General features: G+C 45.7%; 1 protein-coding gene across 1 annotated transcript in view; it reads left to right on the forward strand.

Moving 5' to 3' along the window:
- LOC119659615 overlaps positions 1–17,636 on the forward strand; it is a 331,014-nt gene that overhangs the window by 74,357 nt on the left and 239,021 nt on the right. The gene's annotated exons all lie outside the window — the stretch shown is intronic.

The following is a 17,636-nucleotide window of genomic DNA, read 5'->3' on the forward strand; positions in this document are numbered from 1 at the left end:
AGCCGTCTCCGAAAAAAATGCGTGTGACAGACAGACAGACAGACAGTAAACCGATTTTAATAAGGTTTTGTTTTACACAAAACCTTAAAAAGGGGAAGAGCCTACGTAAGGCCGAAGAATGGACAAGGATGGGTGGCAAATAGCGGCAGAAGGAGAAAAATAAGATTCGTCCAAATCTAGCGAGAAGACAGTAGACAGTCTTGGCGGTCAGGCGGAAAAGGTCGTAGGTGAATAAGCAGAAGTGAAATCTCGAAAGCAACAGATAATATTCGAGTGCAAAGACCTAATAGGGACCCGTGGGGACTCGGTTACAAATTGATAAAAATCAGGGCTCTGCGGAAACCCTGTTCTCTTTAGGCCGAGCAGATGGACCGCATTGTAAAGACATTATTCCTTGCGAACACCGTATGGATGATGAGGTCGACGCGGAGAGCGCAGAGGACTGTCCACTTTTCTCTACAAAAGATCTGGAATAGGCAGTTCTCTCTATGAAAAGCAAGAAGGCGCCAGGACCCGATGGTATTTCAGCAAATGTATACAACCTGGTATTCCAATACCGGCGAGACCTACTGCTCGGCGCATTCAATGCTTGCCTGAAAGAGGGCATTTTGCCTGCTCGTTGGAATGTGACGTACTTTGCGCTGATCCACAAAGGGAAATGCGACCCCGAGTTGTCGTTTTCATACCGCTCATTATGTATGCTTGACACTGTTGGAAAAGTGCTCGAAAAGCTCATCAGAAGTATCAGAAGTATCAGAAGTCGTGAGACTTAATCCTACGGTCCTCTTGAGACACGGATTGATTTTGTGACCACAATCAGAGCCCCGCTGAGACAAGCAACAACGGTACCAGTCTATACCAAGTGCATGGCTTAGCATTCATACTGGTGGATGCAAGAATTACCTAAATCTCTACCGAACTATGGAGTACGGCACCCGTATTGATACGCAACACCACGTTGAGGCCCGAAGGTCTCTTCTCGCTTGAGCATAACCATAACCACCATGAAACTCCCACAAGGGGGCCAACCGGAAATAACCGAGCTGTCCTCACATACAACAGGAGTTCACCCGAAGTATGTGAGTCCAGGGGCTTTCCCGGTTCCCATGGTACCAGTATACTCCTGGTAAGGTTTCGTGACCAATTTGCCACTTCAGATGAATCCCCGTGCAGACTCGGGTCTGATCGCCCTGATTAGGCCTTTGGAGCATTCGCCTACTGAATCACGGCCGGCAAACCAAAGTGATTACAGTGTCTCCCGGTGCCACCACTATGGAGGTTCTCCTCGACCACTTGGTTTTGATTTCGCCGATAGGGTTGCCGCCCCATCTTCCTCACCGCCACCTCTGAGCACCCGGGGGTAGCACAGGGAGCCATCCTAGAACCGGACCTCTGGAACGCTACCTACTACTCTACTCATGTCTACTTGAACTTGACATGCCAGAAGAGTCGCGCCTGGTCGGCTATGCAGATGATGTTACGGAATTTGTTGCTGGACGCACTATGAAACAGGCGCAAAGCAGACTCGATATATTGATGTGACGGGTAAGCGGATGGATGACTACTCATGGTTTTAACCTTGCACTGGAAAAAACTGACTTGATTTAGAAGAGAATTCCGACCCTGCGTCCCACATCGTTCAGCGAGTCGATAATCGAGTCAAAACCAGCGGTAGAGTACCTCGGGTTGACTCTTGACTCAAAGATGAGCCTTTTTTGAGCAAATCAAAGCAGCAGCGAACCAAGCTGCAGCTGCAGTTTCGTTGTTAAGTAGGGCAACCTTGTGGATCCTAGGTCTAGCAAGCGACGTCTCTTGATGAGTTCAACGCAGGGTGTTCTGCTATACGGCGCACAGGTATGGGCTGACGCCCTTTGCAAGAAGGTATATCCTAAAAGTCTCGCGCAGGTACAGAGACGGGGAGCTTTGCAGCTTCGTAGCGCACTGTCTTTGAACCGGCTGTGATGGTGATCGCGGTAGTGATCCCTTGCTAAGGAGCATCAAGCCATATGCAAGCGCAAGGGAGGTTGTTGCCCGTGAAGAACGGAAATGCACTCTAGACGACTGACAGCTCTCTTGGTAAAATGAAACTAGAGGCAGATGGACTGCGTGACTCATTGGCAACTTAAGTGTGTAGCTGAAATGGAAGCATAGTGAGATTGACTATTTCCTTACCCAATTTTTAAGTGGGCATGGACGTTTTCAGTCCTTACTTGCACAAGATTGAAAAGGTGCGATCTCCGGATTGTGGGTTGTGCAATTGAGTTGTGCACAACGTCAATCATACTTTTTTTTCTTGTGGAAGGTGGGAGGCGTTCGCCATCAGTTCTATTTAAACACAGGGGAAGTCTCCCCAGACAACATTGTCGAGGAGATGCTGAGGAGTACTGGCAGGCGGAGCCGTGTTGCTCCGTACGTTCAGGTCCTTCTCATTGCGAAGAAGATAGAGCTCCACCGGTAGGGATCTGGATGGCAGGGTATTCCTTGAACTGACAGTTACCTTCCTCCTCTCCCCTCCCGTTGATGAAAGGAATTCCCTGATTTGAAGGCTCCGCAAGGAGTTCGGGGACTAGTCCGAAGTAGTATGATAAACGGTTCCAGGCTAGCTCTCTGACGATGGGGATGTGTTTAGTTGGTACTACGACGACGTACCGAACCGGAGGTCCATCACTGTGTGCCTAAATGCAAGGATTGTGAATCTAAATTTATGATATACGCATGTACTTTTCTCTCGAATCAGATTGTAACCCCAACTTTTCTCGTATAAAACTTACACCGTTTGCTTTATATTCTACCATGACTGTTCCGGAAATTGATTATTCTTCCAAACACTGCATGATGCTTCTATATCCGATCTCATTATGAACGCAAGCACGTTCGTTTACTTTAACCATATTTCTTGCCCCTTCACTAAACACCTTCACCATTTTTCACACTAAAATCGAATCATAAGCTTGTACTGCTGCAGAATACGCCTTTTCTGTTTGATTTCCTTATTGGAAAGTGAAAAACTGCCTTGCGTGTAATGAAATGCTGAATCTCTTAGTTTTCACCCACCAGCAACTTCCCAGGTGGGTCTTTCGTTCTAAGATTACCAAGTAATTCGTGCAGGTATACAACCTGATCCCGTAAATATCTGCATACCTGAGAGAATTCCTGCATAGTCAGATATTGCACACCTGTAGTCTGAATATAAAAAGATTTCACGATTTGATGAGCTCACAATGTGAAAATAATATCTCAGATCCTTTGACAACATTTCGCGGTATCTCCTTTCTTCTCAGATTCCGTGGAATTGTAATGGAAATACGTAACACAGTCGATGGCAAAGCATTTGCGGCATCTCAACGTTTCATTCTTAGCAAACAAGGATTCTTATTACTTTTTGTGTACAGGATATTCCTGCAGGATGTGGTAATTTAACGTGCATAATTCAGGGACATAAGCATGTGTTCAAAGGGATAGTTTCAAATGACGTCTAGACGAAATGGAAGAACTATAAGAAAACGGACTCATGCTTATCTCATATGCATATCAATATTTTATAAGATTTGGGGAAATTTTCATAAAGTTTCAAATATTTATGCTGCAAAAAGGTCGAATTTGAATCTGGTTCGGAAAACATTCTATAGTAATCAATCGTAAATGTCAGTAGAAACATCTTAGAGTCAGGAAAATAGGGCAACATTATTCTGCGGCGCAGCTTGCCGGTGGTTGTTGTCTGAATCTGATGATGTGAAAGTAGTGGTTACTTTTGTCTTTGTTAGGAGGTCTTAGTGAAATGAATTATAAAATCGGAAAGTCTGCGGTTTTGCCATTCTGTTGTTCAGACATCCCCAAACCACCTCCACACCTGTGTCCCATCCAAATCCTCCAATACGCGGATGACCTAATCATCTATACGGTCACCGAAGACATCTTCCGTGGTAAAGCGCGTCTGAATGCTTATTTGGACGAACTTTACCACTATCTCACTCGTTGGAAACTTTCCCTAAATCCCGGCAAATGGGAGACCATCGTCTTCGATGGAGACATGAGAATGACGCCGAAGATGGGGAGTGACACTAGATCATTGGTACTCACAGTTCACGACGAGCCCATACCCACTGTTAAAGAAGTCACCTACCTCGGGGTGACAATGAACTCCCGCCTCTCCCACGTACCGCATATAATGAAGGCACTAGGCTGTGCAACTGGTGCCTTCCGGTCCCTGTATCCTATCCTTAAATACAACATCCCAACTCCAAAAAAGGTTAAGCTGTTTTGTTATAAACAGCTTATCCGCCCACTCCTCATCTTCGGCTTCATTTTCTGGTCCGATTGCTCCCCATCCCAAATGGAGCTACTCCGCCTCAGAGAGCGCAGGATCTTTCGCCACTGCGCCAACATCTTTAAGAACGAAAACCGCTCCAAGTACATTTCCAACCAGATCCTCTATGAGTCCTGCCAAATCCCACACATCGACGCCTTCCTTGCCCGTCTTACCCCCAACTTCCTGGTCAAGTGCCAATCCCATCCCAATCCTCTTGTCGCCAATGCCATGCAGATCGAGATTGTTGAAGATAACCTTCTCCGGACTCGTCTGTTCCCCCAGATCCTTTTATCCCTCCAGTCCCAGAACCGTCTGTTCGATCCCCTAGGTAGAGTAGCCTTCTACACAGGCAATTTCTCCGACTCCCAATTTTTTAAACCTACCCATCATTAGCACCTCTCCCAGCTTCTAATTCCCATCCCTCTCCCGCATGCCTCCCATCCTACCCCAGTCCTTTTCCCCTCCCACTCCCATCCTGTTTTTATATATGCTCAACGAGTGGAGGTTTTTTCGACTTTTTTTGCCATTCTGTTCACAAGAAACACAGTGACATACGTTTCGGCTCAATCGCACATGACAAACTACTCAGTGAAAATAGAGACCAACGGTTTCGTCCAGGGCAGAGGCAGCTCATCAGACGCTGCCTCACCTCTGCCCTGAGAGCAGCGTTACCGCAAGTGGCACCAAATGGAAAACGCTTTTTCATATATTTGTAAAAACACGCCAAAGGTGCAAATTATATCCAAGTGAAACCGGCAATAGTTTGGGCCTAAGCTAGGCTAAAGCTAAATTATTGTTTAGGATAGTGAGGGATCCTAAGTCCATATTCACTTGATGTTAGACCGGACCAAATGAAGAGCAACTTACCCTCACGTTGTTTGGTCCACGGATCCCTCGTTTGGGGCATGGCACCCAAGCATTTAAAAATAGGAACCATCGGTTTCGCCCAGGGCAGAGGCAACTCATCACTCACTATCCTAAACAATAATTTAGCTTTATCCTAGCTTAGGGTCAAACTATTGCCGGTATAATTCGCACCCCTGGCGTGTTTTTGCGAATATATAAAGAAGCGTTTTTCATCTGTTGCCACAACCGAAGTGGGGTTGCCCTCGAAAAATGTATCCATAATCAAAGTCCATTAAACCAGCTTGAGATGATCTTGCCAGACACACCCACAAGGCCTGCAAGTCAGTCAATACTTGACTATTTTCTAATGTCCGCAGACGCCACTCTCATACTACAGATGTTAACGTGCAAAACTTTACCAGGGATGTCCGATCACTTCGCAGTTGAACTTATACTTTCCCTAAACTCTCAACTGCAAAAACGAGTACCCAGCACAATAAGATCATTCGCCCTTACTAATTGGGATAAATTCAGGGCAGAATTAACACCACAGCTAAACCTAAAAAAATCACAGTCTCGCAAAACCTAACGGACAAAGAAATCGATGAGGCCATCATCTTGGCTACTGATGCCATTAACTTTGCAACACGCAGAAACACAAAGCTCCTCAAAATCGATGAGATTCAGTTCAATAAACTGCCGCATGAGATAATGAAATACTTGAAAGTCAGGCAAATCTGGCGCAGAAATCTCAAATGAAACTTCCACAAAAATGGCAATAGAACTAACACGGAATATAAAGTGTTAATTTCGCGGATTAACTGCCTTAGTACATTAATCCGTCAAATGGTGGAACAATTCCGTAGCAAGGAACTCACCCGCAAGCTAGCAGATGTGAAACCCGGATCTAATATGTTTGAACACATAAATGGGCTGACAGGCCGCAACAGATCCAAAAACTTCGTTCTTACCAAGAACAATGAAAACATCGGCTGTGACGCTAGGAAAGCTCAAATACTCGCGGAGTCTTTCCTAAATCAACTAAACTCTCCTTCACCTAGTAACAACCGAGCCGTCAGTTCGATTGTAGACACGACAATCAAAGACTTTCTTCATGAGCATTCACTCAAACTAACTACCTTCTCCACCTTTAACCCATCCTGCAAACCAAATGACCCAAAAACCTTTTTGAGCTTATCACAGCACGTAGCCATTACTAAAAGTCTTAACGGCAAAAAATCAACCGGACCAGATGACATAGCAAATATTGTCATCAAAAACCTCCCTAAGGCATCAATGAAGTTCGTTCTTGCAGCCTTCAACAACTGCATCAATAATGGTTACTTTCCCACTACTTACTTACTACTACGCCATTAAAAAAAGGCGGCTCCCACGAACCACAAAACTTCAGGCCCGTCACTCTCCTCTCCAACTTGGGCAAGCTCTTCGAAAAAGTATGGACAGTGGGATTAGTCCAACATTGCGACCGGAAAAACATTATTCCGAACCATCAATTCGGGTTCCGGACAAAGCATGGGACCCAACACGCACTAAGCTATCTTCACGATTCAGTGAGAAGCAGACTTAACGTCAATAACAAGCCCTCAGTAGTGTGCGCATTAGACCTTGAAAAGGCATTTGATTCCGTTTGGGTCATCGGACTTATCTTCAAATTAATCAGCCTTGATTTCCCTATCCCGGTGATCAGACTTATAATAAGTTTCTTCGAAGATAGGCATTTTTACGTCAGCGTGAGAAATGATTATTCCGATCTCCTACTGGTCACTTCTGGAGTACCGCAGGGATCCATTTCAGGACCTACACTCTACAACATTTTCACGGCCGACGCTCCAATCTTAGAGAGCGGCACTGAACTATTACAGTTCGCTGATGACACGCTTATCTTCTCGTCGAGCCTCCGACCCGGTGAGGCAGCTAATGCTATAGAGAAATACTTAACAGATCTCTGCAAGTACTACCAGACCTGGGGGATAAAAATCAACGAGGCCAAAACACAGGTTATTATTCTTCGGAGAAAATCCAGATATTTGGGATCTAGATCTATCCACAGAAAAGCTAAACGCTTAAAGCTACGCATCGGGAATACCGTAGTAAACAGTTCACAACAGATGAAATACCTGGGAATGCTATTTCATGAACACCTACGATTCGACCCCCACCTTAATCTTGCTCTCAGCAGAGCACGCGGTGCACTAAGTAATATCTACTCTATTCTTCGTAAAAGAGTAGGACTTTGCACTAAATCTAAACTGACCCTATACAAAGTCCTCATAAGACCGATTCTTAGCTACGGAGCTCCTACATGGATCTCTTGCTCGACCAAAGCTATGAAGAGGTGCGAGTCCTTCGAGTGCAAAATTTTGAGACACTGCGTCGGCTTGTCGTACAATTGGAAAACCAAGAAGTGCGGCCGTAACGCCGAAGCGTACAGGCGACCAAAAGTTAAACCTCTTCGAGAGTTCGCTCTCAAACTGTTAGAAAGATTCTTCGAAAGAACGGAGAATCCCCCAATCCACTCATGAGGCAACTTTATCTGGAGGGTAACTCCACCCCATTGACCACATTCTTAAGGCCTTGCCAAATTGTGAGCTCTGCATTAAACCCCCCCCCCCCCCATTGTCTCACTCTTCTACACTCCTTGCCTGGTAGGGGTGCACAGAGGTTAAGCGCGAAATTGTGAGCGGGGATCCGTGGACCAAACAACGTGAGAGTAAGTTGCTCTTCATTTGGTCCGGCCCAACATCAAGTGGATGTGGACTTAGGATCCTCACTATCCTACCCAATGAAACCCAGCATGATATGATCTACGAAAAACAAGCAAGCTTTGATCTGTGAATCCAACAGATCCCTTGTCCCGGACGGTATTCGCAGTACTACAATTGCTTCTGTAATAAATATGCCTGGGATTATTAAAAGGGCATTCCGACTTGGCTATTACCAACCGCAAATGCAGAGTTATATCTCATTTAAGGAAGCAGACAATTACTGTCCGCTTAGATTCACTTTCTCTAAGTTTTCCAAAAATGGAGCCCGATATGGGTCTCCAATTGAGTAAGTTCCATGGGTGTTAAACTCGTCGAACTCTTGAAAATTACATCACATATTCTGACGCCTAAGGTAGGCTTTCGGTTTTCCGATAGAACTGACATCAAACGATCAAGTTCTGTGTGTTTATCGCTCTAGGAGAAGTGATCAAAACTGCATTCCTTAATAGATTCATTGTTAAGAGTACTTGCCTTACATACTTTAACCACGTAATGTAGATGGCCAGAGGACCAACCTGACTGGCCGGAGACGACTAAGAGGGGGAAGAGTTATCTCCAAACCTAAAAAAAAAGAAAGTTGGAGAAATTGACCTTGAAGTTAGGCTCGCTAAAGCTCCATCGAAGTGTTCCGTCGACACACGCTTGCATTGCTTCTTTGTTTGCCAGGCTCGGGAATGTGGGGAACACTTTGATCCCTTACGTGTCATTATACAAAAGTTCACGTGCTGTTTAATCGATACGTGAATTCGCATGGGAATCTGAAAGCCAAAGCGAAACTGCGCACACTTGTCGAAAAAGCAACACACAAGCTAAATTTGGAACTGAACCAAAAAAAGAAGAACGGCTCGACTTCCGTAAAACTCTGGACCCGTGTCCGCGACCGGGAGAGAAGATCCATGACTGACTGCATCTGCAATTGATGCTTCTCCTGCCTTAGATGCGTTCTTTAAGCTTCCCGCGCTGCTTTGGCATCCTCAGGCCATTACATTGGAGGATTCCCCTTCTGTTATTGTGGGACCGGCGGGTGCTACGCGAGGAAAAGGGAATCGATAGAAACTTATCTGAAATTATTTTTTTGTTTATCTGAAATTATTTTTTGTTTTTAACAAAGCCTATTTCAGCTCACAAAAACTTTCGCTGGAAACGTCTCACCATAGGGTCAAAGCTCTTACTGTACTGACTATGATCTTGCCAGTCCTCATGCATTCCTCGGAGACTTGGGTTCTTAGCAAGAAAAACTGCGGACTCTTGGCCTCGTTCGAGAGAAGAATCCTCCTAAGAATTTTTGGCCCCCTACATGTGTCCGGATAGCTGAGTGGTTAGAGCACAAAGCTATCGTACGGAAGGTCACGGTTCAAATCTCGCTGGCAGCAGTGGGATTTGTATCGTGATTTGTCGTCGGATACCAGTCGACTCAGCTGTGAATGAGTACCTGAGTCAAATCAGGGTAATAATCTCGGGCGAGCGCAATGCTGACCACATTGCCTCCCACAGTGTACTGTGGTGTACCGTTACGGTCTTGAATGAAGTGCTCTAACACACTTTAAGGCCCTGATCCAATATGGATTGTTGCGCCAACGATTATTATTATTATTAGATGAGGATGGACGATTCCGTAGCCTATATAACGACGAAACCTATGAACGATACCATGATCGTCAGGTTGTGGATAAAATTCGGCTCAATAGGTTAGGGTGGGCGCGTCATTTAATCCGTATGGATGAGGATGATCCAGCCCGCAAAGTCTATAAGGGCAATATCTATGGTAAAAAAAGAAGACGAGGCAGATCCTGCCTGAGATGGAGCGATGGCGTAAGTCAGGACGCCAGACAGCTTTTAGGGACATCGAATTGGTGGACCTTGGGGCAAAACCGTGATGTCTGGAGTACCCTACTAAGTTAGGCCTAGACAGGATACCGGTTGTTTCGCCGTTGATGACGATTAATAAAGGTCAACTATAAAATTGAGGATTCAGTTCTTGGAACTTTCCCTCACATCTTTCAAAGTTATTTTAACTTTTATTTTGGGGTTTGAAGGGGAGCATAAATGCCGCATGGATTTGTACTAAATGTCAGTGTGTACCGGAAGTCTTACCTCTAAAATTTACTGCTCGTTATGAAACACTATTTTCTAGCATCTCAGTGAAAGAAGCCCTACGGAAGTTGGAAGAATGGGTCGTACAACACGAAGGAAAGGCCAAACTGTATACTAAACTAGTGGCGGCATGTATGTCAGAAAATTACTTCACTTTCAGGAATAAATATTATAAGACGACTAAAGGGACCGCGATGAGTAACCCATTATCTGCACTATTAAGTGAAATTTTCATGGCAGGCCTAGAAAAGATAGTGGAAGGACAGATGATCAAAGCTAGAATTTGGTTGCGCCATGTGGATGACGTTTTGGCCATTGCGAAAGAGGAGCATAAGCAAGATATACTTGACCGAACAAGAAGTGGTAGCCAATATAAAATTCACGATGGAGGAGGAATCAAACAGAAATATTCCGTTCCTCAACATCAACATAATAAAGCAGAATAACAACTTCGAATTTGACATTATTATTTCCGAGTTATCACAATCTCGGCAGATGCCGGATTTTACCTAATACTAGCACTAAGTGCCAAGCATTTAGGCTCGGACGATCCTACCTACTTAAAAACTAAAGGGGCACTGGTGGTGGTGGCCGGTGGTAGGTCAGTGGGAGAATCCGTCCAGTACTCCCCGCAACATCGAGCACGTATGCAGAATGGTGTACTTCTGCATGGTTTGAACCAGACTGTGCGAAAGTCCCAGGACATCAAGGGAAGCCGTGAGGGATTTAGGTACAATACCTGTAGCTGACAATATTATGGGAACTACAACCACCCGCTCGAGACGCCAAATTTCTTTGATTTCCCGAGCCAATGGCTCATAGTTCACCTTCTTCTCCACGTATTTCCGTTCAATGTTGCTATTATGGGGGATAGCAACATCAATAATATACGCGGAGCGACCTGTCTTGTCAACTAACAGTACGTCAGGCTTGTTGTGTGCGGTATGGCGATCAGTCAGAAATTGCCGGTCCCAATACATGCTGTAAGCAGAACTATCAAGTACTGCTTGCGGCTCATATCGGTAAACCGGACATGTCCCCGCGATCAGCCCATGCTTGTATGCAAGGTTTTGATGGATAACCTTACATACAGCATTATGCCTGGTGATGTACTGCACCGGTGCCATAACAGTACAGCCAGAAATGAGATGGTCCAACGTCTCTAACGCCGAACCACACATTCTGCACTGGTCGTTCTCCACCCGCTCTTTCATGATGAGCTTTTTATAAGCTCGGGTGGCGACCACGCCATCCTGAATGGCACACATGAACCCCTCCGTCTCAGCAAAGAGCTCCCCAGCACACAGCCATCTGTTCGACAGATGCAAATCGACAAATGGCTGCCAAAGACAATTCACGTGTTTACCGTGCATTGCCTTCGACTTCCATTCCTCGATCCGCTCTTGGTCCGACTTCACCCCACTCAGAGGATTGAAAGATCGATCCTTCAAGTTAAGTGGAGTCAGTCCACAGTCTGCCTTACAGACAGTCGCATGCAAGGGACTCGCCTGCTCTTTGCTGTAAAAATAAGCGCGCAGCGAGTCGACTTGGCGATGATGTTGTGCCGCCACGTCAACCACGCCCCTACCTCCGATGTCACGAGGCAGGTTCATCCGCTCCACGGCAGAGTTTGGGTGATGCATTCGGAATTTGGACATAGTTGTCCATATCCGCCGCTGGACGTTTTCCAGGTCGGTCTTCGTCCACGGCAATATTCCGAATGCATAAGCCAGTGAAGGGATAGCGAATACATTCAACGCGCTTATTTTATTCTTCCCCGAGAGATGCGATTTCAGCACCAGCTTTACACGTCGCAGGAATTCGGACAGCAGAGCTTCCTTCAGATCACCAACTCGAGCATGGGTTCCTTGCAGAATTCCTAGGTACTTGTAGAAGTCTGTCTCGGTCATAGCTTCGATGTGGAGGTCACCAATGCTATGTCCGGCATGCGGCTCGTGATGACCTTTGTGGATGGCTTGGATTCGACATTTGTCTAATCCAAACTCCATCCGAATATCACGGCTGAACATGTCGATTATTCGTAACAGACTTCTAAGATGGTTGTCAGTACCAGCATACAGCTTGATGTCATCTAGGTAAATCAAGTGTGTCAGTTCGCACTTAGCACGTAGGCCATATTTTATTGCAAAACCATGCCCTCTAGCATCATTCAGTAGCCATGAAAGGGGGTTCAGTGCCATACAAAACCAAACAGGACTCAATGAATCCCCCTGGAAGATGCCCCTCCGTATACGGATGGGCTCTGAGGTATTAGCACCCTCAGATGTACGCACCGATAAGGTGGTATGCCACCCTTCCATGACTGTCGCCAAAAACTTTATTAGTTTCGGATCAATGCGATACAGATGTAGGATGTCGATTAGCCAGGTATGCGGAACGCTATCAAAAGCCTTGGCATAATCGATATAGCAACTGAAGAGGTTTCTTTGGCCTCTAGTTGCTTGTCCTACAACTACCGAGTCGATAATGAGTTGCTCTTTGCAACCCCTTGACCCAACTCGGCAGCCCTTCTGCTCCTCGGACAGAATGTTGTTGGTCTCGAGGTGCGCATTGATCCTTCCACTAATAATGGACGTGATGAATTTGTAGAGGGTTGGTAAGCAAGTGATCGGTCTTGTGTCTGCGGGGTCCTGCACCGTGTCCTTCTTAGGGATAAGGTAGGTAATCCCCGCAGTGAGGAAAGGTGGAAATTCCTCCGGCCGACTCATGACCTCATTTATACTGCGTGCCAACCGACTGTGTACGCTGGTAAATTTTTTATACCAGAAATTCTGCACCCAATCCAGACCTGGGCCCCTCCAGTTCTTCGAGCTGTTTATGGCTCGTCGAACTTCCTCTTCGGTAACATCCGCGAAATTCATGCCAGGTGTATTGACATGGCGGGTGCCTTCGGCGGTGATCCACTCAGCATGCTCAGCATGCTGGGCAGGTAACCCCCAAAGTCCACCCCAATACCCTTTCGCTTCCGTCACCGAGAACTGTATTGTCTGGGCGCTCTGTTGGGATTCGTTGAGAGATCTGAAAAAGCTCTGCTGGTTCCTCGCGTATGTTGCATTCTGGACACGTCTGGAATAACTTTCGCCATACCGCCGTAACCGACTGCATATGACAGAAAGTTTCTGTTTTAATGTGTCCAGAATTTCAACAACGGGTGTCTCACAGGGGATGGCATAGTTCCGGTAAACCCTCTGCACTTTGTTTCTCACCCGTCGGCTGGCATTGCCAGTGCTGATCTGAATCAGTCTAGCAATGTCCTGCCTTAGTGAGTCCCGCCGACGTTCCAGACGAATTTTCCATGGTGGATCTCTTTTGTCACTCAAACCAATAACACGAAAGCGAATCTTCTGACCGTGCAATCTGATAGCCGCAACTGCACCACAATACACAAGTGATTGTAGTTGCAGCAGCGACATATCAGCACACAGTCGAGATGCAATCTCATCATTGATTTGAGATAGAATTCCCGGAGTTGCTGGAGATGCATAGAGCCTGGGAATGCCTGGTCTATGCAAAGGATCCATATCCGAGAATTCTATACACGCTCTTTGGAATTCGTCCCGAACCTCAGCGGAAACCTCAGCTGGACGGTGGAGAAGAGTGCTTCGGCGAGTACTGAACCTGTTGCCAGCAGTGCGGCGTGGTGTTGTTGATGCCGCCGCCTCTGCCCCCGCTTCCTATGCGAACCTGCTGAAGTGGTCGCCTCAGGTTGTGGCGAAACAGCTGCAGCAGGCGGAGCTGTGCTCCTGGTCGTCGTGGCGCCTAGACGTCGAACCGCCCCACGACTAGCGGTTTCGACGCCGTGCTGTCCATTACGAGAGCCCGACCCAGTCACCAAGTCAGACGACTCCCGCCGGTTATCCGTACCGGACCTTAAATTTCTCCTTCTTCTCATTTTTGGTGGTGCATTTTATCCCTAGCTGCCAGGTGTGTCGATAGCTTCCTTAGTGAGTAATCTGCAAGACTGCAAAGTTCCTGCACTTTCCTCACCTACCCCCTGAGACGCTGCGGTGGCGTACAGCCATTCAGACTGAAGCTATCCATCCCTCCTCCTTTCACAACCGGGCTTGGGACCGGCTTCGGCGGAGTTTATTATTATTATTATTCTGTTAAGGGAAAGTCGCACCGCGTCCTTGAAGAACTATTGTGCCCATTTTACTGGTTATAGTGTACCTATTGATCATAGTATCTCAAGCAGGCCTGTAACCGTTAGGAACTTTAGTGTGTTCCCCACTTCCAGATGTTTCAGCTTTGCATCTGGTATTAAGTGTTCTCCCAGATGCCTCGACCTACTTTGCACAAGTGCCGGACACTGTCCCAAGACGTGTATAGAGGTTTTGTCCTTCTCCTCACAAAACCTGCAGACAGTGTCCGTAGATATCCCTAGCTTCCCTAGGTGATAGTTCAGCCGACAATGACCAGTAAGAATTCCTACTAAGATTCGGAGGTTCTTTTTGGTGAGGTTTAAGTAAACCTTTGTGCGCTTGGGTTCGTATCCCCCAATAAGCACCCTGGACTGCTCCATCCCTGGTAGGCCCGCCCAATATAGTTCCCTCAACCGTTTCTCTTCATTTCTTAGATTCATAGCCATGAAACCGTTACCAATTCCACAGAAAGGTTCTGGCCCGTGTAAACCCAGCATGGCCTGGAACCCAAAGTATCCAGACCGTGTTGGACGAGTGTATTCAGTCTCTCAAGGCATTCCCATACCAGTTTAGAGTTCACCTGGTTGGACCTAAGTGCCTTGATCGCTGCTTGGCTATCGGTGAGAATAGCAATGTTCTGCCCCCTGTAGTTCCTTTGCAAATTAAAGGAGCCACATTTGTCTATGGCGTATATTTCCGCCTGGAATATGCTATAGTAATTTCCCATTGGCTCAAAGTACATTTTCCTTGGACCAATGACACCGGCACCCGCTCCCTTTGCTGTGAGGGATCCGTCAGTGTACCAAGTAATCAGTTGCTGGTTTAAGCCGTATGTCGCAGCCACGCTCTCCCAGTTTGCCTTGTTACTCCAACGTGTTTCAAACTTCTTATCGAAGTGAAATCTCGTTGTCATGTTATCCTTCGGTATAAGTAATTCGGGATACCGCCTAGAAAGAATATCAATCTTCCTTCGATTTAGGCAGCTCCCCGCCTCACTCATACTACCGGCCATTCTGAATATTGACCTCCTTGCCTGCATCTGTATGTGCAGATAGAAAGGGGTTAATCCCAGAAGGACCTCCAGGGCTGCCGTTGAGCATGTCCTCATTGCCCCACTGATACACACCCAAGCCAGCCTTTGGAGTTTATGTAATTCCCTGGCTTGTGTGCTGAATTCGGTTCTTTCTGCCCAGATTACCGCTCCATAGGTAATCATTGGCCTTACTATTGCAGTATATATTCAAAGTAGTATCTTCGGGCTGCAACCCCATTTTTTTCCTGCTATGGATCTGCAAGTCATCAGAGCCCTCGTGGCTTTCCGACATGTGTCTTCCAGAGTAATTTTTGGTCTAGCGTAATTCCCAAATATTTGACCTCTGTTTCTCGTTTCACCTCCATATCATGTAATGTTATGGCTCTCAGGTGATCCAGCTTACGCCTCCTAGTGAATGGTACTATGCTGGTTTTGGTTGGGTGGTTGGGTTGATCCGCAGTCCCACTTTCCTGCACCAGGCACTAGTAACCCTTAATCCAGTTTGGATTCTATCACATAGGGTATCTTCATATTTGCCCTTGCAGATTAAAACAATGTCGTCCGCGTAGCCCTGGACTTGTATTCCAGTATTTGTTAACACGTCCAGGAATTCATCCACTACCATACTCCACATCAGCGGCGATAGTACTCCACCCTGTGGACAGCCTTGAGTGGTGTTCATGATAATAGAATTTGTACCTGTTTGTACCTCTATTTGCTTGTTTTTTAGCATTTTGCCCATCCAGAGTGTTAGGGTGTTTCCCATTCCATTGCGGCTCAGGGTATCCTGTATCTCTGTGTGCGATGTGTTGTCGAATGCTCCTTCGATATCCGAAAGCGCGCACAGTGCAATTTCTTTTGTTTCTATGGCGTCCCGTAGTACTTCTGTCAGCTGATACAGAGCAGTTTCAGTTGGCCGTCCTGCCCGGTAAGCGTGTTGACACTGATGTAGGGAATTAAGCTTTAGAACGTTAGTTCTAATATAGTTGTCTATGACCTTCTCCACCGTTTTGAGTACGAACGATGTTAGGCAGATTGGTCTGAAAGATTTAGGGTGAAAAGGATCCTTTTTACCCGCTTTCGGAATAAAGACCACTTTTGCCCGTCTCCATGCCCTTGGTATGTAACCCAGTGCTATGCTCCCCCTTGCCATGGTGCACAGACTATTGTCTATACCTCTTAAAAAAGAAAGGTTTGAAAAAAGAAAAATCCATCCATTAAAGCCATTAAAAATGGATTTCGGCCAACTCTAGTCGATAGCTTAATAAGGAAGATGTAGGATACGAAGGGGTGGAATCGCTTAAAAACGTTGTTCGAACAAGAGAAGATGGAGAAGGACACACAGAGCCAGCATAACATATTTAACGGAAATGAAGAAGAAAAAGGCATTAAAGCCGTACTATAGGATCAAGCAGGATTCACACGCTCAAAACGCAATTAGGCAATGAAAAAGAAGCAGGAGGAGAATAGCGGCATCTACAGGATGTCTTGCGAAGATTGCCTAGGTACTTACGTAGGGCAACCCGAACGGCTAGTCAGCACTCGGGTCAAGGTACATTGAAAAGAAACTGAGCCTATAAAATGGGGCAGAAAAACACATATCAATTCTGCAGTCGTTCAAAATGTATTGACAAATCCATTCGAAAAACGACGAAATTCGACAATCGACAAACGAAATTTCTTCAACTTTCTTGACGTATTGTTTATCAGTAGAGGTTGATGGTCGTCCAGAACGCTCTTCGTTTTTAACGCATTCACAACCTTCTTTGAACTATTTATACCACTTGTATACATTCCTCAACGTTTCCATACCCGAAATTTTATTCCGCAGGCAACATTTAATGTAATTATTTGGCTCAATATAACTCAATATAAGACATTGTGAAAATCGCCGAATCCACTTAGCGTCGTACAAAAGCTAATCAATGCTCTGACACAAAATTTGTCACAGATGTCTGTCACAAAGCTGCCAACTTAGAAAAAAGAAATTACATATGTTTACCCGCGAGATTTAAGTTGAAAATCGATTTTAGATAGGCGCAATAGTATTGAAGATTTCGAGTCACTTGGTCAAGATTTGTTCGAGTTATGAGTTCGGTTTTTTTGAAAAATCCAGTTTCTACTAAAACGCTTTTAAAATTGTCAATATATTCGCATGGGACTAAGAGGGGTTGCGCCAAAAATTCAAAATAAAAGTGTTTATATATTTTGGCCACCTTAATCGTTTGAATATGTCATTCTTAAGCTGTTAGGGCATTTTTTCAGTAAAAAAGCATAGATCAATCTTTAAAAAGTCTACAGTGACTTAACCCCTAAAAATTTTTTAACTAACGCACTTCAAGAGGAGTCTGGATATTCAAAATTCAGGGCTCGTTTTCTTTTAGTTTTCAGCCTTTTTTGTTTCG

The sequence above is a fragment of the Hermetia illucens genome, chromosome 6 (assembly GCF_905115235.1).
Source record: "Hermetia illucens chromosome 6, iHerIll2.2.curated.20191125, whole genome shotgun sequence".
NCBI classification, from domain to species: Eukaryota; Metazoa; Arthropoda; class Insecta; order Diptera; family Stratiomyidae; genus Hermetia; species Hermetia illucens.